Consider the following 25,880-nt stretch of genomic DNA (forward strand, 5'->3'; position numbering starts at 1 on the left):
TCTAATCTTTAAATTCATTTTATTGGTGATGTATATGATTTTCTTTGTTTTTTACCTTCGATTCATAAACCATTTTGGTTGTACTTCCCAAATTCACTTTTGCTTTTGGATTGTTCAACTTTTCCAAGCACTATTTTCTCTCATTGCATCTCTAGAATAAGTGTCTCAGAGTTCTTTCCTTGGTTTTTGCTGTGGTAACATCTACATGATCCTACCTATTCATTATTTTGCCTTGTTTATGTTGGAGTTTTGGATCACTGTTGTAGACAACCGATTGCTTGGGGTAAAGTAAACTTTATTTTTGTACAAATATCTATCTAACAATATATTTGGAAGTAAATGGAACAATGTAGATGGGAAGCCTTTGTTGGAGAAAACCACCACGACAATACATTCATAGTTATAATATTCAGAATCAAAGATTCAATATAACAAGGTTTTGTATAGTTTCATTCTAATTTATAATTCTTCTATAATTTCTTTTATGTTTAACACTAGACAATGTGTAATCCAATGTTATCCTTTTCTTTTGTACAATTGTCTAACCTTCTAACCTCGGCTTATTCACATCAAGTAATATGCATAGACATTCACATGGAAATACCAACTGCCTATCCATCCAATCAACACATGGAATACCAATGGACATATGATTGTATTCCAACCAGAATATGAAGTCAATAGAGTGGACATATCACCAAGTGTGAAGTCTCCACATGGATAATCATCTTACATATCTGATCATTTCCACACAGTATGAATCAACAGTAATATCCCTAAAACTATTGATATACTTTCTGTTGCTAGTCTAGCCACCACTATTGGCTCCTTGCTCAATACAAATGTAATATCACATTTGATTGCTTGCAGTAGCTTGTGCCATCTTTTAGAGTGTTATCTTGACCTCCAGCTCTTATTTCAAGTGCTTTGACATCTTTGTTTATGCATTCAACAAACATTGTTTTAATATGTGGTTGCTGTTAAAGTAACTAAGATCGTTTCTGCAAATGTATAATCATGGCCATTGTAATTGATGATTTCCAAATGCAGATTTGGATCTCATATAAATATGAGAAGAGGAGACATAAAGAGACATGTCCCTATAGTTAACATCTTTAGTTAATTATATGTAATATTAATATATTAACTATATATGTAATATTAATATATTAACCATATATGTAATATATTATTATATTATTATATAATAATATATATAATATATATTATATTATATATATTATATATATATTATTCTTATGAGTAATATAAGACATAAAACAATGCTCATATAAATCATGAATACAAATACTCAATGTAATGAGTATATCACTTTGATTGATGCTATACTTCAACACTCCCTCTTAGCAAGGGAGAAGTGACAAAAACATTTTATGAGATATCAACATCAAGGATATCTATACACAACATATTATTTGATTTTAACACTTTGAAATAGTGACTTGTCAAATAACTACAATCATAATGTGATGAACACTATCATAACATATATTATGATCTCTAATTGTTTGAAACAATATCTAGAGTAATCATAATGCTTTCGTTATCATTGACTTCAGGCGTATCCGGAACAAAAACTGTTATGATAATAGGCTTATCATCATTTGCAAGATCGTCATCTTACAAAGATTACCTTCTGTTTATTCGTTATCATGGTGTTCGGCAAAATCCGGCCCAAAGAACCATGATAACAGGTCTACCATTTATAAGATCGTCATCTTATAATAGTTATCTTCTGTTTATATATGTCAATGAAAGATTGTCACCTTTCATTGCATATCATATGTGAAATAGTAACCACTATGAACCCAATCAAAGGATGGTACAAAGTGTTTTCACCTCATACTTCTCCCTCATAGAGGAGAGCACATTATAAAGAATTTCTCTTAGAACTTCTCCTCAAAGAGAAGATATCATCCACAAAGGATTGTATCTCAGTATTTCTCCCTCTGAACATCGATCCTGGGAAGTCAAGTCCTATAGTTACTTCCTCCAAAAGCTCTCTTTACCGAAGAATGCCTGTGGAACTAATCACTCCCTCATGATATACGTGGGAGTAGGCCCATAAACATCATGCAGTCAATCACATGTATTTCTAGAGTCCTTCTGAGTATAAATCTTCTAAGCTCCTGCATTGCCTTCAAAGAAGTGTCATACTCCCTCTTAATGTAGAAGAATCTCATAATCTTAATCATTAAAGATGTTTTTTTCAAGAGCCTCACTTTATCCATCTTAATCATCAGGGTCTTTGGAACTACTATCATTAGATTTAGTCTACACAATATTTGGTAGCATATGTAAAGTACCAACCTTCTTTTCTTGTAAGAATATCCTCAAACATAAAGGAAAAGATCAAAGCAAATAACCCTTATAGTATGTATAGAATTACAAATAAATGAATAGATAAATGTAAAAGATGCAAGTACTTATCTGCCCATGAGGGTCATGGAATATCTCCTTTTCTAAGGATGGTTCAAGTGGGAATGAAACATTGTCTATTATTCCCTTCCACAATCTAAAATTCCCATTCTTATATCACTGAACACTTTTATATCACATTGAATTTGACGACTTCTTTCTAAGTTCCAACTTGCTCTTTTCATCCATTGAAGCTCCAAACATTCATTAAGCTTAATAGTAGAAGCTAACACAAGCTTGTCCACAATATGCCAATATCTTGATTAAGTATGATTGTGCCACTTGAATGACTCTACAACTTATATGTCAAGTTTCATTTATCAAAGAGAGACTTGTAGATAGTTTAATTAAAGTCACAACTTTCTTATGATGTACACAAGGTGTAGGTTCATTTACATAGTTGCATGAATTACAATCCTCTTATTATAATTTATCAATCACTGAAGATTCCATTACAACATTGTTTTACTCCCTCTGAATCAATATGATCAATATCACTGACGGTTGATGAAACCATATCTTTTATCTGTTCCCTTTGACGGATGTGCTAGAATCCCTCTGAACATAAATCTTCTAAGCTTCTAAAATAAACTTCCCTTTAACAAAGTGTTTAGACTCTCTCTGAATTTAATATTAATCCTCCTTTTCCTGCAATAACATTCTCGGAGGAAAAATCAAGGTAAAATAGCTCTTATGTATAAATACAAATAATGAGTAGACACATGTAATACTTAATAATAATTACTTATCTCATATGCATCAAATAAATAATAAAATACCTTAAAATGTTGACAAGTCAGGAGAAAAAATTCCCTAATACTATTCTAGACATGTAACTTATCTTGGGTTGTATTAAAGATGGCACCAAGTTATACTTGGATGAATTTTTCCATTATAAGAAATTATAATAATCCTTATAAAATATCAAGTATTTTAATAACCATAACAGCATCAATATGTTATTGATTTCACAATCTTTTATGTGCTTGCATTTATATAACTAAATATATAATATTACAAATCGTCATTTTATAACAAATAACATAATACTCTATTTATTGAGAAATAAATAAAATAATTTCATAAAGTACTTACCTCTTAATACACTTCTACTTAATCAATATCTCTTGTATTAGGATTGCATAGGACTTTATAATCCAACTTTGAAATTAATTATATCAATATATCTATATATATTTCATTTACTAAAACATCATACCTTTTCCCTTTTTCTTCATTAGGTTTGTGTCTGATGCCTCTACCTCCCAATGAGTGCGAGTACTTAGACTTTTGGCCTCGTTCACATAATTCCCTTAATTTCGTTCGAAGGGTTATCCCTTACGTCTCAAGATCATCTTCAATCTTGCCCCCGTACTCGAATAACACCTTGTCCTATCTGGCATTGTGGGGCCCTGATGATTATTGGATGTCTTCTTAGATCTTACACTTGGTACTTGTAAGCACCTTTAATTTGCTTGATTATGCAGCCCTTTGTATTGCAATCATTTGAACCTGCTTTATTTGATGACTGCAATTGTTGATCTCCATGACTTGGCATGCGTGGTTTTTGAGCTTCTTCATCTCTTGTATGCCCACGAGATTGACGTGGTGTTGATGATCTACTTTGTTGCCTAGAATATCTCCTATTAACATATCGATTGCTTGGTTCTCCTGATTCACTATCAGAGCCTATTGGTGCCTCAAATGCTTCCCTAATGGTTGAAGATGTACTTGTAGCACTTGGGGATTTCAGACTCCTCAATAAACTGATTACCTCATCCAGGTTCTCATAGATATTTTCAAACGGTTCACTCAAATTGCGCTTTGAAGGATGAGATATGTGGGGATGCTCAACTACGCATTCACGCAAACCGTGATATTCACCTTCTAATTCTCTTGCCTCTTCTTTCAAGGAACTCGCATAGATGCCAAAATTATCCAGACACTCTTCAATTGATTGTACATTGTCATCATCTTCCTCCTTAGCTCCATTTTGTTAACGATCTCCTTGTCGACCATGTTTAGGTTGTGCTTGTATGGTGATGAAATAGTTACAAAGATCTATCGGGTATTGCTTGTACACGTCCACAAGTGTTTAAAGCCCAATCACCCTCGTCTCCATGTTACTATTCATAGATGAACATGATCCAGGTCCAATCAAACTATATGCCCCTATATAGTGTTATCTCATGGGTATGGAATAATAGGTGAAGAGGAGATGTAGAATTTGTCGTTGATTTTGAGGAAAGTCACCGAAGAATCCAACTTGTAGGCTTGGTTGCATCCATGGCAATTTATTTGATAACAACAATTGAATGAAGGGAGAATTCAAACAATGATATATGTGTATCTGGCCATTCCTCTCAAAGTAGCCCTTTTCTCTGATTTATCAAATGTACTTGGGCTTATCTGATTATGGGTTATATTGAGTTCTACGTCTTCTATGCAATGACTTTATTCACTCGCTGAGGAGGCTTTTGATTTTTTTTTCCTTTTTTACATTTGCAGTTAGCTCTGATACCATGTTAAAGTAACTAAGATCGTTTTTGCAAATGTATAATCATGGCCATTGTAATTGATGATTTCCAAATGTAGATTTGGATCTCATATAAATATGAGAAGGGGAGACATGTCTCTTTAAGAGACATGTCCTTATAGTTAATCATCTTTAGTTAACTATATGTATAACTCACCTTTAAGCATATATGTAATATTAATATATTAACCATATATGTAATATATTATTATATTATTATATAATAATATATAATGTATAATATATATAATCTATGTTAAATTACATATATAATATATATAATATAGATATATTATTCTTATCAATAATATAAGACATAGAACAATGTTCATATAAATCATGAATACAAATACTCAATGTAATGAGTATATCACTTTGATTGATGCTATACTTCAACAGTTGCAAGTTCACCTTCTTGATAACTTGAGGTGGCTATCACCACCCGATCATATGTAAACGAACCTTATATGTTGCCTCACATCTTATTACCACAAAAAAAATCACCACATGTAAGTCAACATATATGTTGTATTGCAAAATTGAAACCTCATTGCATTTCACTACAGTGTATTTTGTTGATGAATTATTCCTTCAAATTTTTTCTAAAAGTCAATACCACCCAAGTTCCAACATTCTCCCACTTGATATTTACCTAGGAGAGTATGATATTCAAATAGATAATTTAACCTCATGCTTGGGGATGGGAGAAGTCCATTTCATCCTTCCACCACATGAACTTGGCATTACCCATAGTAGTTATCATACTATATGTAGTGTTTACTTGAGTCACTGAGTGTTAATTTTATCCTTGTAGATTTTGTACTTTCAACCATCTCCATTAAAAAAAGATACCGAACATCAATATGCCTTGTTCTAGCATGAAAAATAATATCCTTAGCCAAACTTTACAAATCACATTTAGCCGCTATTAGACTCTTAAAACTAATATTATGTGATGTTTGTTTTGAGTATTTTTTGAAGTAGAAGTCAAACTAACAAAATATGTCGTGACAAGGGATTTCTTAGAAGGTATTACAATACAAGCTCTAAATTAATTGCGTAGAAAGAAATTGTGTCTTAGCTGCAAGGAACAATGGGAACTAAGACGCATGTCTTGGGAAGGGCAAGGCACCCTATATTGAGTTGGTGTTTAATAGTGAGGAAGAAGATAAGTTTGAACTTAATCAAGGTAGTGAACACAATGATTCAAATAACGAGCAGTTGGTTGATACACATAGTTTGTTTTTTAGCAAGATTCCTCTAGGGAGATGTCCAGATAGAGAATTTGAGCATATGACTAAGTTGTAAGAAGGATCTAAGCCAATGATCAAACTCCTTACACATATCCCAGTAAGTAAAAATAGGCAAATTGAAGCCATCAAGAAGTTAGATATGTGTGTTAATGTGAGTTTCATGTAGAATCAAATACTTAATGTTCCAAGAAGAAACACCAAATCTCCAACTCTCTCTTGAAAAAGGAAGCTCATATGCTAAACAATGTATATGGATTGTGTGATCAAATGAGACAACCCTACTATCATGAACTTTACTGAGTTTTAATGATGCGATATTTTGGGTATCACAAAGGAACGTACAATGTCATCCAATGGACATAAACTATGTCAACTTCTTCTAACCAAACAAATTGCAAAGGGAAAGGGTTTATGTTGTGAGGTTTTCACACCATCGCCCCAAAATTTTGGGGACCCCCTTTTTTTTGATCGCCTTGGCAATAGTTTTTTGAAGTTGTCTAAAAGTTTTTTTTGAGTTTTGAAAATTTTGAGCCTTGGACACCTTCAGGCCAAATGTGGGAGAGACTTAGCTTATTTTCACCCAGTTTTGCTTGATTTTCTAGAGCCACAAATTTCATCCTTAGGCCAAACAAATTTTAAAGAATAACTCTTGGCAGGATAAAGTTGTGAATTTTTTACTTAGACATTTTCTTTTGAAAATTTGGATATAATTGTATAAATTTGGATAATTTTCAAAAAATGAAATTTTTGTTAAATTTGGTCTTTTGGAAAATCTTAATTATTTTTTGGTGAAGAAAATTAATTTTTGTGATGGTGAAGTCAAATTGCAAAATCGATTTTTAGGCTCTAGAGAAATAATTTTGTGTTAAAATGCTAAAATTGCTTAGCAAAATCGATTGGGATTTAAATTGCAAAATTTGGCTTTAAATGGATTAATTTCCTTGAAAAACTTTTGTCTTTAATGCAATTAGTAATTTAATATTGAAAAATGGCTTTTGGCTAGCCAAAATCCAATTTTAATGACGTATTAATTACAAAATCTTCATTAAATGGAAATGTTTAACACCTCTAAGGCATTATTTATTTTCTTTTGCAAATTTGGTCCAATTGGCAACTTAAAAAATTAATTTTCATCATGGCAAAATTAATTCTTAGCTAAGTATTTAATTGTGGGTCATAATTTTGCATTAATTAATTGTTTTTCTTGCTCCCAGGGTCCAAGTCGGCTAGCTTGGGGGGAGTAAGAAAGTTGTGTATAAGAGGAGGCCTCTCTCCCATTTCTTCCTCACTTCTCACTTCTCCTTCTCAAGGAGTTGGTGATTTTGCAAGAGCAGATTTGCACTCTTCTTGCTCGGCGAATTTTGTGGAGGGCGAAATTTGTGGAGGATAAAATTCTGATTTTTGCAAGAGGCTGCAATTTTTGCTCTAGGTTGGGTAATTTTATTTGGAGGTGAATTGCATGATAAATTTCTGATTTGCAAGGAATTTGAAGTTCTTAAGGTCAAGTCCTAATTCCGAAAGTCATTGTAAGATTATTGGTTAAGGCGAATTTTCATCATCTAGAGTTGCAAGGGGTCCTTAAGTTGACATCTTTCTTTGGTTCTAGTCCTAGGATTGCTTCCCTTGGTTCTATTTGCTTTTTGGTCCACCACTCTACATCCCGTAATAGGGCGACGAGCATGGAGGATGTTAGTGCAAGTAAGAATCCCAAGCGGACAAGACTAAGAAAGACAAAGAGGATATGAAGCCCAAAATGCCCTTCTTCTCGAAAATGAAGAGAATAACCGACACCAATATCGGTAGAGTGGACATGATATGGATGAAGGAAAGACTGAAGGAAGGACGATCCCCCTTGGCAAAGAGGATATCAATGAGATAGGTTTTGGATCGAGGTTGGATGAGTTGGGAAAGGCTGCTATCAAGAAAAAGCATTTGGGCACCCTTTCCTCTCTCAGTTCTTTTATTGGATTTGTGAAAGAATATGAGAAGGATCATGAAAAGGTACTACAAGCAGCAAGCAGTGTGGTGAAGTCAGCGAAACTCAGGGAAGAAGTTAATGAAGGGCTAGCTAAGTTCATTGCATTAGCTAAGAAGATGAAAGGAAAGGGAAGATTTATATTAGAAGATCATTTGATGTAAGCCAAAGTGGCAATTTCCCTTTCTTCTAAAATAGGACAAGTGTCTATTTTTGATTGGCCGCCATTTTGGTGCCTTCTCATTGGTTGCCACTTTTTGCACTTTTTTCATTGGCCCATTGATGAGGTGGTGGCTTCTCATTGGCCGATGGGGTGGCAACCCTAATTAGGGTTTTGAGGATCCAATCTGGATCATTGATCTTGTTTTGATCTCCACCTTCCATTGTATTTTTGGCCCCTATAAAAGGTCATTCGCTCTCATTTGTAAAGTGTTGAAGAAATTTTTGCGAAGATAATACCAAAATTGCTCTCTTTTTCATTGTTGCGATTTGCATGTTGATTAAGAATATTGGGTATTATTGCATATTTTCTACTTCCACATAGTTAGATTTTCTTTCAAGTTGTTAAAGTTGGTTGCATTTGAAGTTGTTCAAGTGAAGTTAAAGCAGATGGATAGTTGCATGGTAGCATTGGTAGATGTTTGATAGGGATCAATACTAGACCATTAGCATCCTAGCGGCTGGTTGGGAAGCTTTGTGTGGTAAACTAGTTTATTATTCCTTTGAATCATTGCACTTGTGGAAGTGAGGCCGCTAGTCAGCTCTCATTAGGTTTGATCCTCGTCCATTTGCTAACCTTCCATTCATAGGAGTAGGAATAGAATAGTGAGTAGCTAGGTAGTTGAAGTTTAGAGAGAAGGAAGTTAGAGGAGTAAGTTAAGTATCGGAACACATCCATTCACCCTCCACCACCATCACTTTCCATCAACATCATTTAGCTTTCACAAACCTATCACCATTACCATCATTCCACCAAAGTTCAAGTCATCCTTGAATGAATAGTGTAAGGCTGCCTACGTGATTATTAGCAAATCACATTGATAAAACTGAGCGAGTATCCAACAGTGTAAGGAACATTGGAGTTATACTCATGTCCCATGAGCAATAACTTTTCAAGAGAGGAGTTGCATGTTTGATATCCCATATTGAATAGTTAAATCCTAATATGTTATGTAAGTGATACAAAATTCGCATCAACATTATCTGGCACTAGAAGGAGGGCTTAATGATTTTCATTTTCGGATCAACTTGGAAATTCGGAGCAGAGATTGAGGAATGAGCTTTCAAGGTTAGATTTGAGATGAGAGATCTCTTTTAAAATCAAAAAAGCAAAAAATTCAGAAAATTAAAAAAAAAGAAAAAAAAAGAAAGGTTTCTCAATGAATAGGCGAGTGGACGTTCATCCCATTTGGTTTGATTTGAACAAAAGGTTATCTCCATTGAATTTGTCTCAACTTGCAGCACCAAGGAAATGTAGGATACATGGTACTACGGATCATGGGGAGATGGATTGTTTGGTGTTTCTCTTAAGAGTGGACATGGCGTTAAGAGGAAAATTTTCTTTTTCACAAATACATGAGCCTGCGGTCTTTGTTAATTCGGAGGAAGATTTTCGTGTTTTCAAAGAAGATAGCAAGAGGGAACCAAAAACCAAATGTGGAAAACGTTATTGGTGCTTTGCACATAGTCTCATATATTCAGACTCTACTTGCCCATCTTGCCAAGACACCATTGACTCGGTCAAGTTTCAATTGGGTTGGTATGAGGAAATATCAGTAGGGGGTGGTAAGAATTTCTTTCAGCTTTCAAGTTGGACATCAGAGAATGAAGAAGATGATATGGTTGATTCTAATGTTCAAGATAACCAAGTGGATGAACCTTCCCACATTATATCACGAGGTGGAGAGGTTGACAAGAAAATCGAAGGAACTCTTGAATTTATCCAAGAGAGAGAGGAGATGGTAAGCAAAGGAAAGGATTCCACCGAGATCTTGATTGAGTCAGATCTAGATGCTTCATCCGATGAGGGTGAAGGCATGTTTGAGAGCTTCAAGAACTTTGTGACTAGAACTGTACAACAAGGAATGAAATCGGGTAACCGAATATTAGTAGAGAACCTATTATTACCCAATTGGTGCAAAATTCACAATGCATTCCACTCGGAGTTAACTTGCTCCTTTTGTACAGTGGCCTTAGAACAAGTAGAAAAGAGAATCCCAGGGGCTCTAAAACGAGAAGATCAACATGGCAGACAGAAGGTTGAGATTCAACAAGTTGATGAAGCAAAAAATCAACAGGTAAAGACACGAAGAATTACAAATGGAACATCAAAAGGTGGACGAAAAAGAAATCTTTGGTGAGCATTCATGTATAATTCAAGAGGTGACTCTTGAGGATGGTTTGCAAGAAGTTTCAATTATCCTTGAAGAGGAAGATAATCGGGTGGGCGAGTTGAATAGTGAAATACAAGATATCGCAAGAGAGTTCAAATATGAGGAAAATATTGATAAACCAATACAAGATGCTATCTCCACCACATTCTTTAGGGGGATGCTTGAAAATCCTATAGAAGAAATACAAAAGGAGTCATTGCCCAAAGCCTTTCAAGGTGATCAAGTTGTTGTAGGTGGCATGATTCACCATCAACTTCGACCCCCAAAACTTTTGCCACTTGAAATGGAAGTTGATGGGCCACTCACAAAGATGTATGATGGTTCTCCTATCAGTCTTGAAGGTGCTATATTTGGTGAGAGTCTACATAAAGAATGGCAAGATGTTCCTGAGGAGAGTTCAAGGGAAAATTACATGCTAGATGATGAAGCTTCTATTGACGAGGATAGGCAAGGATTATTAAGTGGTGATCAAGTTACTCCCATGGAAAAGGAAAATAAAGAACAATTTGGGTTGATGCTACAGTTGGATATTGTGTTCGAGCAACTTGGAGAGGTGTTTGAGTGGGAGAATATCAAACAATCCTTGATTTTTGAGGATACACTTGAAGAGATTCACAAGGATTCATGGTTCACTGTTCACAGGGACAAGCCCCCAAAGACGATATTTCATGAGCTTGATTTCAAGATTGATCCTGCCTGGGCTACCAATGAGTTCGATGCAAATGTTAGAGGGAAGATTCATCACCAATTGCAACCTCCTGAAGCCGTGGATGATCAATTGAGGTTTAAACAAGAGCTTCAACCTGAAGCACACCAGGTTGTTTCTTTCCTTGCTCTTAAAGATGAAAAATTTGAAAGTTTTTATTTTGATTATGGAAATTCTGGAGAAACAACTTGTATTTGGATTAATCATGGACCCTATGAGTTGCCTCAATTGTTGGTCTTGCGTATTAATTTTCTAGAGTTTGAGTTTGGGGTGACCAAATTTTTTTTAGAGTACAAGGATGAGTTTGCAAGATTGAGAACTATCACCCAAACCTTGTTACTTTTGAACATCCTGAGAAACCATGTTAGATCCAGTGTATATATTAGATCGGTTAGTGTTGTCTCTTTAGAGTCTTGTACATAGTTAGGGTAGGTTTGTCTTGGACCATTTGGTTCAAGAGAGTAGTTTAGTTTCCTTTCAGTTGGGTAGATTAAGTTTTCTTTCAGTTAGGTAGATTAAAGTTTCCCTTTCAGTTGGTTAGAGTAGTTTTCTTTTAGTTGTTTAGTTTTGGTTAGGGTAGTTAGTTGTGGTTAGGGTAGTTTTCTTTCAGTTGCTTAGTTTAGGTGTTGTGAGGGAGCTCAAATTTGATTTGTATTAAGTCATTTGACTTGAAATCTTTTACTCTTCCCTTAGTTGGAGTAGTTTTGGTTTTAGGCCTTTGCAAGTGCAAAGGGGGGGTCCATGTTGTCACTCGTGGGCAAGGTGTGTAGATTTTACATTTTTGGTGACAAAGCAGAGTTTGCCTTCTTCATTTCTCGAATACATTTAACAATGTTCAGAGATTAAAGGATGTGTTTAGTCGTTGGTCTATGGTAGGACTTGTACTAGATTTGGGTTAGACCCGATAGAGGTTCCTAAGTTATCTTTGACATGGTTACAACATTCTACTCACACTCAATTGCTCTGAGTTCTTAGTATTTTGAAGTGAAATTGACTTGGTAAAAATCATACACTTGCTTCAGCGCCACTGTGGTTTTCCAAACCCTCCGCAAGCTTCATTGCCTGCAAACCAAATAAAAGATTGAAAAGAAAAAGAAAAAAGAGAAAATATCATGAGAAAGGAGAAAAGCAGTATCAAAGTGAAAATAAAGATGAAATTTGGTTCAAGGGTGTGCAATCATCTCTACCGGTGCTATAAAAATAATCACTAAAGGTAGAACTATGATTGTGGTGCCACAGTGATAACTCTGTCGGGGCTATAGATGCCTGACTGGCAGCGGGGCTCTAGCCAGGTTGCTTTTGAAGTAAGGATATTATAATAGCTAAGTTTAATGGATCTAAGAGATTATCGAGTTCTTGTCGAGCGGGAAATAAATCATTTGCACACACGTGAGTAACTTATGATCAGAGTGCTTAAGTTCAACTTGAGAGTTCTTTCCCTTGTTGAGTGCTCGCCCTTAAGTAGATTTTCAGATAGGCCATCCTGAGATTTTTGTTCTAAGTTACTTATTTCTTGAAATGTTCAGGAACATTTCTTTGGGTTGATGCTAGATGTTGTGAGGTTTTCACACCATTGCCCCAAAATTTTGGGGACCCCCTTTTTTTTAATCGCCTCGGCAATAGTTTTTTGAAGTTGTCCATAAGTTTTTTTTGAGTTCTAAAAATTTTGAGCCTTGGACACCTTCAAGCCAAATATGGGAGAGACTTAGCTTGTTTTCACCCAATTTCGCTTGATTTTCTAGAGCCACCAATTTCATCCTTAGGCCGAACAAATTTTAAAGAACAACTCTTGGCAGGATAAAGTTGTGAATTTTGTACTTAGACATTTTCTTTTGAAAATTTGGATATAATTGTATAAATTTGGATAATTTTCAAAAAATGAATTTTTGTTAAATTTGGTCTTTTGGAAAATCTTAATTATTTTTTGGTGAAGACAATTAATTTTTGTGATGGTGAAGTCAAACAGCAAAATCGATTTTTAGGCTCTAGAGAAATAATTTTATTTGTGTTAAAATGCTAAAATTGCTTAGCAAAATCGATTGGGATTTAAATTGCAAAATTTGGCTTTAAATGGATTAATTGCCTTGAAAAACTTTTGTCTTTAATGCAATTAGTAATTTAATATTGAAAATGGCTTTTGGCTAGCCAAAATCCAATTTTAATGACGTATTAATTACTAAATCTTCATTAAATGGAAATGTTTAACACCTCTAAGGCATTATTTATTTTCTTTTGCAAATTTGGTCCAATTGGCAACTTAAAAAGTTAATTTTCATCATGGCAAAATTAATTTTAGCTAAGTATTTAATTGTGGGTCATAATTTTGCATTAATTATTTGATTTTCTTGCTCCCAGGGTCCAAGTCGGCTAGCTTCGGGGGAGTAAGAAAGTTGGATATAAGAGGAGGCCTCTCTCCCATTTCTTCCTCACTTCTCACTTCTCCTTCTCAAGGCGTTGGTGATTTTGCAAGAGCAGATCTGCACTCTTCTTGCTTGGCGAATTTTGTGGAGGGTGAAATTTGTGGGGGATAAAATTCTGATTTTTGCAAGAGGCTGCAATTTTTGCCCTAGGTTGGGTAATTTTATTTGGAGGTGAATTACATGATAAATTTTTGATTTGCAAGGGATTTGAAGTTCTTAAGGTCAAGTCCTAATTCCGAAATGTCGCTGTAAGATTATTGGTTAAGGCGAATTTTCATCATCTAAAGTTGCAAGGGGTTCTTAAGCTGACATCCTTCTTTTGTTCTAGTCTTAAGATTGCTTCCCTTGGTTCTACTTGCCTTCTGGTCCACCACTCCACCATCCCGTAATAGGGCGACGAGCATGGAGGATGTTAGTGCAAGTAAGAATCTCAAGCGGACAAGACTAAGAAAGACAAAGAGGATATGAAGCCCAAAACTCCCTGCTTCTCGAAAATGAAGAGAATAACTGACACCAATATCGGTAGAGTGGACATGATACAGATGAAGGAAAGACTGAAGGAAGGACAATCCCCCTTGGCAAAGAGGATATCAATCAGACAGGTTTTGGATCGAGGTTGGATGAGTTGGGAAAGGTTGCTATCAAGAAAAGGCATTTGGGTACCCTTTTCTCTCTCAATGCTTTTATTGGTGTGAAGGAATATGAGAAGGATCATGAAAAGGTACTACAAGCAGCAAGCAGTGTGGTGAAGTCAGCGGAACTCAAAGCGAAGCACACACCTTGTCCTCCTATGGAAGAAGTGAATGAAGGGCTAGCTAAGTTCATTGCCTTACCTAAGAAGATGAAAGAAAAGGGAAGATTTATATTAGAAGATCATTTGATGTAAGCCCACGTGGCAATTTCCCTTTCTTCTAGAATAAGACAAGTGTCTATTTCTGATTGGCCACCATTTTGGTGCCTTCTCATTGGTTGCCACTTTTTGCACTTTTTTCATTGGCCCATTGATGTGGTGGTGGCTTCTCATTGGCCGATGGGGTGGCAACCCTAATTAGGGTTTTGAGGATCCAATCTGGATCGTTGATCTTGTTTTGATCTCCATCTTCCATTGTATTTTTGGCCCCTATAAAAGGTCATTTGCTCTCATTTGTAAAGGGTTGGAGAAATTGTTGCGAAGACATGCGAGACGATTTGGAGGGAAAATGGCATAACAGATACAAACGAATGGGTTTGGTAGTTTTCGGCAACCCTATGAGGTGTTGCAATTGACTGGTTTGCCAATGCAGATCCCTAGAACTTAACCACTTGGGATAACCTTAAGAAAGAGTTTACAGCGGAATTTCAACTACTCCGTGATGACAACGAAATTGTAGCAGAGATATACAAGACAAGGGAAAAATGAAACAGTCCGAGTCTATGCTAGGAAGTTGAAGGACTTGATCAACAAAATGGAGAATAAGCCAGTTGATGGATTACAAAAAAGGTGGTTCATTGAATGCCTACACCCGAAATTGCGGAAGAAAATGAGGATTGTGCCGCCGTCGTCATACATTGAAGCGTACAACCGGGCACTGAACCTGGAGAGTGAGCAAAAGACGAAAAAGAAGAAGAAGAGTAGCTCTTCTAAGTCAGATGACGATGCATCCTTGGAAGAAGAAAATAGCGATGAGGAAAAGAACAGTAAGAAGGTTTGAGCCCTCCAGAAAGACATGATCCAGATGATGAAAGAATTCAAGAACATGCAGAAAGAAACAAAGGGAAGCAAATTATGGTGCACGGAATGTAAGGCAGAAGGTCACACAAAGGGCTCCTGTCCAAAAAACCATTTCTGCAATATTTGTTAGATCATGGGACATTCCACAAAAGAATGCCCCTTCAACATGAAAACTAGAGGCCCTCAATAGGTGTTCCTGGCACAGGAGGCTTCCGCGTCTGGAGGGAGCGGGAATACAAGCATGAAGGGTGCCACCTCTGGAGGATACAGGAATAATAGACGTAGGCAAAACAACAACAATGCAAACAATAATAATAATGGTGGAAGGAGTTGAATTCAGTATGATGCGAACGGATGGCTGATTGTTCAATGCCGAGCCTGTAATTTGTGGGGTCACTTTGCCCGGGAGTGCACAACAACAACCACACCAAAATTGTTATGCAGATGGTGCGGACTTGGCGATCATGAAGATGCCAAGTGCCCAAAATCCGGAGTAAACTTGATCACTGTCGGGACAGATGAAGAAGAGGTTTTGGCAATTGCGCGGAGGCAAGCAAAAGAGTACCTGGACCCGACGGAAGAAAAGAGGAAATTTGGGAAAGCACAGGCAGAGATTGAAAAGGCATCGCAGGCGGAGACATCGCAACTGAAAGATACCATCGACACTTTGGCAAGGAACGACGCGGAACAAAACATCGTACGATAGATTTTACAAATGGAGGTATAGGTCAAGATAAATGATTTGCTTCTTACAATGCCTTAACTCAGATCGACAGTCACAAATATTGCGCCAGCGACAGAAGAACCAGGAAGAGCGAAGCAAATTACCGTGGGTGGAGAAGACCCAATGTTGCTAGCACTTGCATTGGGACGGCATCCAACAGTTGTCAAGATGGGGATTCTCGGAAGTGTGTTGATGGACACAATTGTCGACAGCGGGTCCGGTGTGAACGTGTTACCTGAGGATACTTGGAGGAAGTTGGGACAACCAACATTGTGCCCACCTACATTTCAGTTGCTGACAGTAAACCAACATGGCATAAAACCTCTCGGCGTTCTGATGGCACAACTGGTAACAATCGGCACACAACCTTTCCTGCTGGACTTTTTCGTCATCTCGCTGAAGAGAAAAGGATACGACGCCATTCTGGGCTGTGGATGGCTTATTCAGGCCAAAGTTAAACACGACTGGAAGAGAAACACTTTATCACTGGAAAGCAAAGGGAGAAAGTTCGTCATTGATTTGCACACTCAGATGGTGGGAGAAGAAGCTTTGTCATTAGATTCCGCAAAGGAAGATGAAGGGAGACAACGTATGGAACCGGATCATGAGGGAGTCCTGCGGTTGGAAGGTGGATCAACAAATGACGATTTGGATTTGGTCAACGGTCTCTACCACTAGCAAATAGAGGACTACGAACTATTCCGGAGCTGCAATGTACTGACAATTGAGGAAGATCCGAGGGAAGATGAATTTCCAAGAGAATTCACTAAGATAAAGGAGGGGGATGCCTCGTTGGATGTCACACCTGCCCATACATTTAGTGAGGGGGAAACAATCAAGTATAATGAAGCCACACTGCAAACTATGAATTTGAGAGATGAAGTTGAACCAAGAAACATATTGGTAGGAGATAACTAGGATATAGTATTGAAAGTAGTAGCATTCAAGATATTTCTGGAATACAAAGACGTATTTGCATGGACATACAAGGACCTGAAAGGAGTACCACCGGAGTTGTGTGTGCACCGCATCTCACTGATCGAAGGAGCAGTACCTGTACGGAAGTGGCCCTATAGGATGAACAAGAACTACGCGGCACGGGTTATGGAGGAAATCAACAAGATGCTGGAGGCTGGAATTATTTTTAAAGTTCAGACAAGTGAATGGGTGTCACCTATTGTTATCTCACTGAAGAAAGACACCACCCAGATCCAGATACGCGTGGATTTTCGATGCCTTAATGCAGTCACGATTAAGGATCCCTTCCCAATTCCATTTATAGACAACGTTTTGGAAGACGTGGCCGGACATGGGATTTACTCCTTTATGGACAGGTTCTTCGGATACAATCAGATCTCTATAGCGGAAGAGGACAAATTGAAGACCACGTTTGTCGTCGAAGATGGGGTCTATGTATACAATCGGATGCCGTTCGATCTGTGCAACGTGCCTGCCACCTTCCAGTGGATCATTTTGCACATCTTTGATAAGATGTCCGTGGGAAACTTCAAAGTTTTCTTAGACGATTGGTCTATATTCAGTGCGCAGGACAGACATCTGGCAGCACTTGGTGAATGTATGGAAAGATGTTGCCGGGTATGGCTAGCGTTGAACCCCAAGAAGTGCAGATTCATGGTTCCGCAAGGAAGACTGCTCAGACACATTGTCTGTAAGGAAGGATTCAAGACCGACTTGGACAAATTGAGAGTCATCTTGGAAATGCAGTCGTCCACTAATGTGACAGAGGTAAAGTCTTTCCTTGGATATATAGGCTATTACAGAAGGTTTATCAAGATTTTTGCCAAGGTGTCCTACCCACTCGACAGGTTAACTTGCAAAGGAGAATCATTTAGATGGGACAAAGAGCAAGATGAGGCATTTGAAGGGCTGAAGGTACAACTGGCTACGACACCCATCTTGGCGTATCCGAATTGGAATAAAGAGTTTCATGTTCATGTCGACGTCTCCAACTATGCGATCGGAGCAACCCTGGCGCAGACAGGTAGCCACGGGTTGGATCACTCGATATACTTTGCTAGCCGATTGTTATCAAAAGCAGAGTAGAACTACAATACGACTGAACGGGATGCATTGGGAATGGTCTACGCCGTGCAGAAATTCTGTCATTACTTGCTGGCCACACCGTTCGTCTTCTGTGTGGATCATCAGGCCGTGTTGTACATGATCAATAAACCTGTCATTCAAGGAAGGATCAACAGATGGCTACTTCTATTGCAGGAGTTTACCTTCAAAATCATTGTTCGGCCAGGGAAGAAACATGTCAGTGCTGACCACTTGTCGAGGATCAAAACAGGGCAACTGGTAGATGGTGTAAATGATGACTTTCCTGACGCATAGTTGTTTTAGATTGTCGTACTATCGGAATGGTACAGGAACATTGGAGAATACCTTTCAATGGGACAGTTTCCAAGTGGAATGCCACCAAATGAAAGGTGCAAGTTAATAATCAGGAGTCGTACCTTCCAGTTGATCAACGGGTTGCTCTACAAAATGGGGTTGGATCATATCCTCCGACAGTGTGTGTTAGAAGAAGAGATACTGCGGGTGTTAAAAGAAGCACATGAGGGTCCTGCAAGAGGACACATGGGACCTGAAACCACAACGTAGAAGATATTGCTAGCAGGACTCTGGTGGTTGACAGTGTACAACGACGTGCGGGAATGGGTTGTCGGGTGTGACACTTGCCAACGGGCTAGGAAGCTGCTGAAGAGAGACTTCATGCCACTTAACCCCTCCCACGTGCAGGAACTCTTTGAACGGTGGGTTTTGGATTTCATTGGACCCCTGAAGGTGAGCAAGGCTAGACGGTGCCGGTACATTATTGTCACAACGAACTACCTGACCAAGTGGGCGAAGGCACGCGCACTACCAGATAACTCGGCCGTTAGCACAACAAAGTTTATTTATGAACAGATCATTACCAGGTATGGAATTCCATTACAGTTAACAAGTGAAAGGGGTGGACATTTTGTTACTCATGTCATCCGACTGTTCACCACCGAATTCAAGATTTGTCATTCACTGTTGAGTCCGTACTACTCGCAAGCAAACAGACAGGCCGAGGCTACCAATAAAATTCTTGTATCAATTATTTACAAATCTTGTGTGGTTGAAGGAAAAGATTGGGAGGACAACCTACCCTCTGCCCTTTGGGCTTATTGCACGGCGTACAAGGTGACGACAGGGCACACGCCGTTCCAATTAATGTTCGGATAGGAGGCAGTGGTACTAGCGGAATTCATGATTCCGAGCTTGCGAATAGCACTGGAAAATAAGCTAGGTGACATGGAAAGCTTAAGGGAGTCACTGCATAATTTGAATAAGCTTGAGGAAAAGCGATTGTTGGCGCAGTGGGCGACGGAGGTGACACAGAACAGACGTAAGGTGTGGCATGATAAGCATCTCAAACTCAACAGGTTTCAGCCGGGGCAGTTGGTACTCAAGTAGGATGGTCGGAATGAAATTAAACCAGGGAAGTTTAAAGTCAGATGGGTCGGACCATATCAAATTTGAGAGGTCGGTGATAATGGAGCAATAAAATTGTGGACCTTGGACGGGCAAAAGGTGTCTTAGGCAGTCAATGGATCGAAATTAAGCATATCCTATGCAAGAAAGAGCTCGTAGTTACAGAATGACAAGCCCCGATAGTCTCCTTCATCGTCTTGGGTTGGCGAGGTTCGGGGAGAAAATTGAGCAGTTGTACTTTGTGTGAAAAAAAAAAATTAAACATAAAAAAAAAGAATGTTAGTGTGCTCGCAGACTGTTGCTCCGTGGGCAAGTTGTCCCGCAGGCACTTTTTCGCAGGGTGTCCTGTGGACCCCTCTTCCCCGCGGGTGTCTTTGGTTCGCGGGCATGATATTCTTGCGACACTTCTTACTTCTGCGGATTGGCTTGTCCAGCACCTGATATTCCCCGCAGGCTGTTTACTTTTCGTGTGCCTTTAGACGACTGCTTCTATTCTTCTGCAGAGTCCCTTTCTCTCCATGGGCTGCTTCTATTCTTCCGCAGAGGCAACATTTCCTTCCCGCGGCAGTCTTTATTTTCCGTGGCTATTCTTCTGCTGCGGACTTCTTCTCTGAGTATTTGGGTGGGTCATCTTCATTTCCCCCTCCCCTCGTGGAAGTGAGATTTATACAACTGATTTGCGGATTTATTTGAACGTGCTAGTGCTGAAATTCCTACCTACCCTTTAGCTAGCCCGAAAAGCAGCGTCCTCCATATTTCAGTTGCTTAGGAAAGAAGGGTGTAGCGCGAAAACGACAGGAGATCAGTTTGTTGCCAGGCGGTAGTTGGTGCCTGGTCCACGTAAATATTATATGGAGTTTGGCAAAAAAAAAAAAAAAAAAATTGTTGAACGCTAGTACAATCATTCAAGTTTGGTAGAAAGGAATCCATGACAAACCCTTGAATAACTAGCGACATTTTTCCTGGTACTTCTTTTGTCTTCCCCGGGTAGGAATTCATAAATAAGTTACAGAGAATGAAGACGCCAGGCTCCAAGCCGCACTACAAACATTAATTATTGCCACTGTGGGTAAAGTGAGAGGAAGGTAAGGAGGGAAGGCAGTGTTATCCAGCCTTCCTGCGGACTCCTTTCCCGCCTGTGGGAGAACGAGTAGCATTAAGGAAGCGATATGTTCGGCAAAGTTCGGGGCAGCCAAGTAGACATTGTAAGAACTCTTTTGTAGGAAATAAAGATAATGAAAGGGGGAACCATATATTATATAAGAAGGAAGAAGCCGTTATTGCATGGAATCTGTAGGCAAATGGAAACAGTGGAAGAGTTAGCCGAAGGCAAGTATGGAAAAGAATGCAAGTGTTTTAGCGTCTGGAATTCGGGTTGCAGGGCCATCCGCTTCTAGTAGCAAGAAACAAAAAGTCAGGGAGGAACTTGCTCATCTCACTGTCCAGTTTGAGGGTCTTATGGTAGTGAATGCCGGAAATGCTAGCAGGAAACTCTGGACGCAGACCTGGTTAAGCAGATTTTGATATGGGCACAGGTGCATTGGGCCATCCAGCTTCTAGTTTTTTCTATCCGATTGTTTGAATTAGTTTTGCGGACCATGATAGAAGCATATAATCGGCACAACAGAACAAGCACATTTTGGTAGAAAAAGCATTGGATGACAGTTTCTTTTAAGCCTAGGGATTTCACGAGGGTTTTTGGCATTCCTGGTCCTGGAGGTAAGAAGGTGGAAATCAAGAATTACAAGCTCTCTCAAGAACAAAAGGAACACTGGATTCGACTAGTGGGCTGCGATCTTACACTCGACGAGATGGAGTCAGTTATCAAGGGGTCAAAATGCAGAGGACTTCGGCGAGATCTCATTCGGGAAGGCCACTAGAGGTGTATTATGGATGTTATCAAGAGCAAGCTGACAGGGGCAACTCGGGCTTCAGATATAGCATTGCCGCAGATAGTATTTATGAATGGCATCATGAACGACACGGTGTATGATTGGGCTATAGTTCTGGCTGACAAGATGGAGGAGTTCATGACACTCCAACACCGCACATTCTTTATGCCACATTATGCGATTGGCCTATTTCTGGAAGTAGCCGTTGATCAGATACCCATGGATGATTTTGAGGCGCCACCTCGGGGGAAGTTCGCACAGGGAGAGCCTCCGATATTTTATTGGAGACATCTAGACACGAGTGGGACAACAACGGGACAGAAGAAGGTATTTCGAGGATTGCAGGCGGCTCACGGTGATACTAACAGCGGACGGGAGGAGACTTCGGAGAGCAGCGGGGCGGAGTACGAGGAAGTAAGAGAGTACTTCCGTGGAGGTTGGCAGCGAACCAGCAGATAGTGAGCCCACATTTTTCACCCCGTTGCAGTTGTCAACTTCGGCACACTTGTCCACTCCCATGTCGCACATTCCTCCTTTTGGTCAGCGTCATGCACCGGTCGTGATGACCACACCGGTGGTAGCAGATGTCCCCTGGATAGTAGCAGAGGGTGTCCCACCGACGACAACTGTTGTTACACCAGCGACCACTCTAGGTGCTACTTTCTCCACAGCCGTTGTAGATGTTGTTCCAGTTGCACCAGTGGAGCCAGTCTCACAGAGGGTAGAGTTGCTAGCGCCAGAGCTTGAGCCTGAGCCTTAGGTTCGCTTGGATGTGGTTGACTGTGATGTAGTTGTCACCGTTTCGTCTTCCTTGTTAGCAGCCGCCGAGCCAATACAGGTAATCTAGTCAGTCCAGCCAGCACAGCAGGAGGAGAGCATGGAGCCCGCACAGTCAAAGTAGCCGACAATGATGGATAGAGCCAGTGCTTTCTTGAGAAAACAGTTCCAACTCATCCCTGCTGAGGTTGGTCCGTCCATCCAGTCCCCTGGGCACCTAGGAGTATCAGCTACAGTACCAGAGCCTTAGGAGGTGGGGGTGCTACAGGCCGAGGTTGCGTCGAGAGCAGAGGAGGCCGCATTGGATGTGGGCATGGTCCTCGTAGAGGAGGAAGAGAATAGTGATGCTGAGTGGACGACGAAGGGTTTTGCAAAGGAGGATTATGGGTCGGATGAGGACAGGTGCAGGGATTACCTCAGGGCTATGAAGGTTGTGCTAAAGAAGGGACATGATGTGGCATTGTAGGCTATGACTTGGCGGAGGGAGTGGCATTTGGTTTGAGCTTACATCAGGGGGATTTGTCTGCAACGGTTCTGTTCATGTTTTGAGGAGAGAGGTTGGCCAGCAGTTGAGACACCGGAGATGTGGGCAGATTGGGCCAGTGAGCCAGAGTTGGGGCCGCGCATCACTCCGCTAGAGAAGCTGGTGCATGAGATTGTGGGACTGTATAAGGAGGTTTATTATGCTCACAGATGTGTGGAGGCAGATAGGGCAGCAGACAGGATTGTAGCCAACAGATCTCTGGCAATTGAGAGGGAGGCTAGAGAGAAGTTCACGACGGATTTGGCCAGTCAGCAGGCAGCATGGGCAACTGAGGGGGCAGCTTTGTTGAGGGATAAGGAAGCGGCTGTGCGGGATAAGGATGTAGTAGAACAGGAGTTGCAGTCAGCCAAGACACAGGCTATGGATGCGGTGCTTCTCCTGAAGGAGGCCGTCGAGGTTAATTCATGGATACAGAAGGATTTGAGCATCCAGACGGAGTAGGTTTATGAGTTGCGTCGGCAACAACATTCTTCAGGGGCACCACCTTCTCTCTAGTATTTTTGTTTGTTGTATGTGGGTTGTCTCCTATTTTGTTAGTCGTCAGGAGACGACTTTTCTTTTTTGGGGGGGATGATGTCATCGGTAGATTTTGTATTCTGTAGCCGACTGGGTTATGCCGTCGGAAATTTTGTATTTGTATTTGGTAGTTGATGGGTAGATTAGGATTGTTTTGTAGCCGACGAACCCCTTCTGGAAGGTTCGGCAGAAAGTATTTATACACCCTTTTGGGTCATTGTAAATCATCTTATCACCAGTTATGTAATCTCTTGGCATATGCGAAAAAGGGAGTACTGTTGTTGCTGTTCGTGTTCATTATCTGTGTGCATTAATCATTTAATCTATGCGGTAAAACGCCAAATGTTTTATTGCATAGATTAAATGACTAATGCACACAACTAATGAACACGAACAACAACAACAATACTCCCTTTTTCGCATATGCCAAGAGATTACATAAGTGGTGATAAGATGATTTACAATGACCCAAAAGGGTGTATAAATACTTTCCGCCAAACCTTACTGAAGGGGTCCGTCGGCTACAAAACAATCCTAATCTACTTGTTAGCTACCAAATACAAATACAAAATTTTCGACGGCATAACCCAGTCGGCTAGAGAATAGAAAATCTTCTGACGACAGCAAGTTGTGAAGTTGTTTGGCTTTGTTGAATGCTTGGGGATATGTAGATGGCAACAACATGGCCGACAAGTTTATTTGTTGATAATGAATATTTTAGCAAGTTAGCATGAAATCGAGTCTTCCATGAACGTATCAAGCATATGGATGTTCAGTGTCACTGCATATGGCAGATGGTTAAAGACGAGACAATAGACTTGCAATATGTTCCTACAATAGATTAGACTACAAACATTCTCACCAAGGCTCTTGGTCCAGATAAGTTTGTCAAATTCAAAGGACAACTTGGTGTAGTGGATAAATTAACCATTAAGGGAGGGTATTACGAGAATAGATAGTATCTATTTCTATTTAATGGTTAGCTATTATAAATAGTAGAATCTTTCGTTAGCGGTTAGTTATCTGTTAGCTAGAATAGAATGTTTCTATTCTTGACAATCGTTGCAAACATCATTTATTTATTTGTATATATTGATCATTTGATCTGTGTTAATATCAAGTATTTTATCAATTACTTCCTGTAATACAACCAAACCCATAATTCTAACTAGGGGCTTAGACGCCTATGATTGGAATTTGAATAATACAAATTAGCTTGCAAGAGACTTCATCAAGAATAATAAAAAATTTAAGTTTTGAAGTTACCTTCACAATCTCAAAAGCCTTGTCCAAAAATCTTTGGTCAAAGCCTATGCACACGACAATCCTATTTGGGTCAGGCTTCTTTGAACAACTTGAGTCAGGCTTCTTTGAATAACTTGAGTCAAACCATGGTTGACTCACAAACCTGACTTTCAAAGAAGACAATGTACCAATAATACTTTGCAATGTCAAAAAAATCGTTGCAAACCTCGTGACAACGGGTCTCACCAAATCTCTCCTTTTAGTAATAAGCATTTTGCTCTCTATGTAATAGGTGCCCTTATATAGGCCTTTTCATCATGACTAGAAGTGGGGTTGAATTCTATAATATAGTAAGATTTTTTCTGCCCCTTGTGTCTTGTCCAAATGATATTACGAAAATTTTCCATAACAAACTTCTTTATTTTCTTTATTACTTACCAAGAAAGTATGGATGTTAACATCCCATTTTCGCATCCACTTGTCATTTTGTTTCATCCATGTGTCTTTTTACCTATCAAGCTTTTCATCAGTGACTAGCCTAGGCCAACGACGTTTTTCCAAACCTTGAGTTTTCTTCAAATAACTTAGCATCTGAACCAATGTGGCAAGCCAACCTCAGCCAATAAGATCTCATAGGACACCATAGTCTTGGTTTTGAGATTGTAGGTAATGAAGTACTTTTGAATTCTTTCTACCTATCACCATTTATGTTCGGACGTACTGCTGCCCCAAACCTCACACCCGTACAGAATCACCAGAGTGACTAGCAGACCAAAAATGATTTTCATGGTCGTCTAATCCCATAATTTTGCATTCCTACACCTATTTTGTAGAGAATATAATGCCTTCCAACCCCCTTGAATCCTCTTTGATCTGCATGTATCCAAATCGAGTTTGTTTTGAAAATCTATTCCCAGGTATTTGTACTCGTTCACAATCTCAAGAGGGTTACCCTCAAATAGAAACTCGTCCAGGGCACCCCTATTCCTTTTCAACAAGAAGATCATAACTTTGGTTTTGCTTGTGTTCACTTGCATTCCCACCTCATGGCAAAAACTTTCTAGTGCTTTCAAGTGTTCTTTCAAACCATTAGTTTTTGAGTCAAACTCATTGATCCATGTTTCATTAGTAGTGATTCACATGAATCCATCTCTCATGACAAAAATGGAACACTTCACACTCATCAGATCTAGGTGATGCTCACAGAGGTGAAGCACTGGGACTTCCTGGGAGGTCACTCATCTTAGTAGGGTTTCTTGATAC

General features: G+C 39.2%; 1 protein-coding gene across 1 annotated transcript in view; it reads left to right on the forward strand.

Annotated features, from left to right (window-relative positions):
* The window catches only part of LOC149532224 (ARM repeat superfamily protein), a 298,977-nt gene that overhangs the window by 18,689 nt on the left and 254,408 nt on the right, over window positions 1-25,880 (forward strand). The window lies entirely within an intron of this gene.

The sequence above is a fragment of the Cupressus sempervirens genome, chromosome 11, assembly GCF_028749045.1.
Source record: "Cupressus sempervirens isolate cs-2001-9-10 chromosome 11, ASM2874904v1, whole genome shotgun sequence".
Taxonomy (NCBI): Eukaryota; Viridiplantae; Streptophyta; class Pinopsida; order Cupressales; family Cupressaceae; genus Cupressus; species Cupressus sempervirens.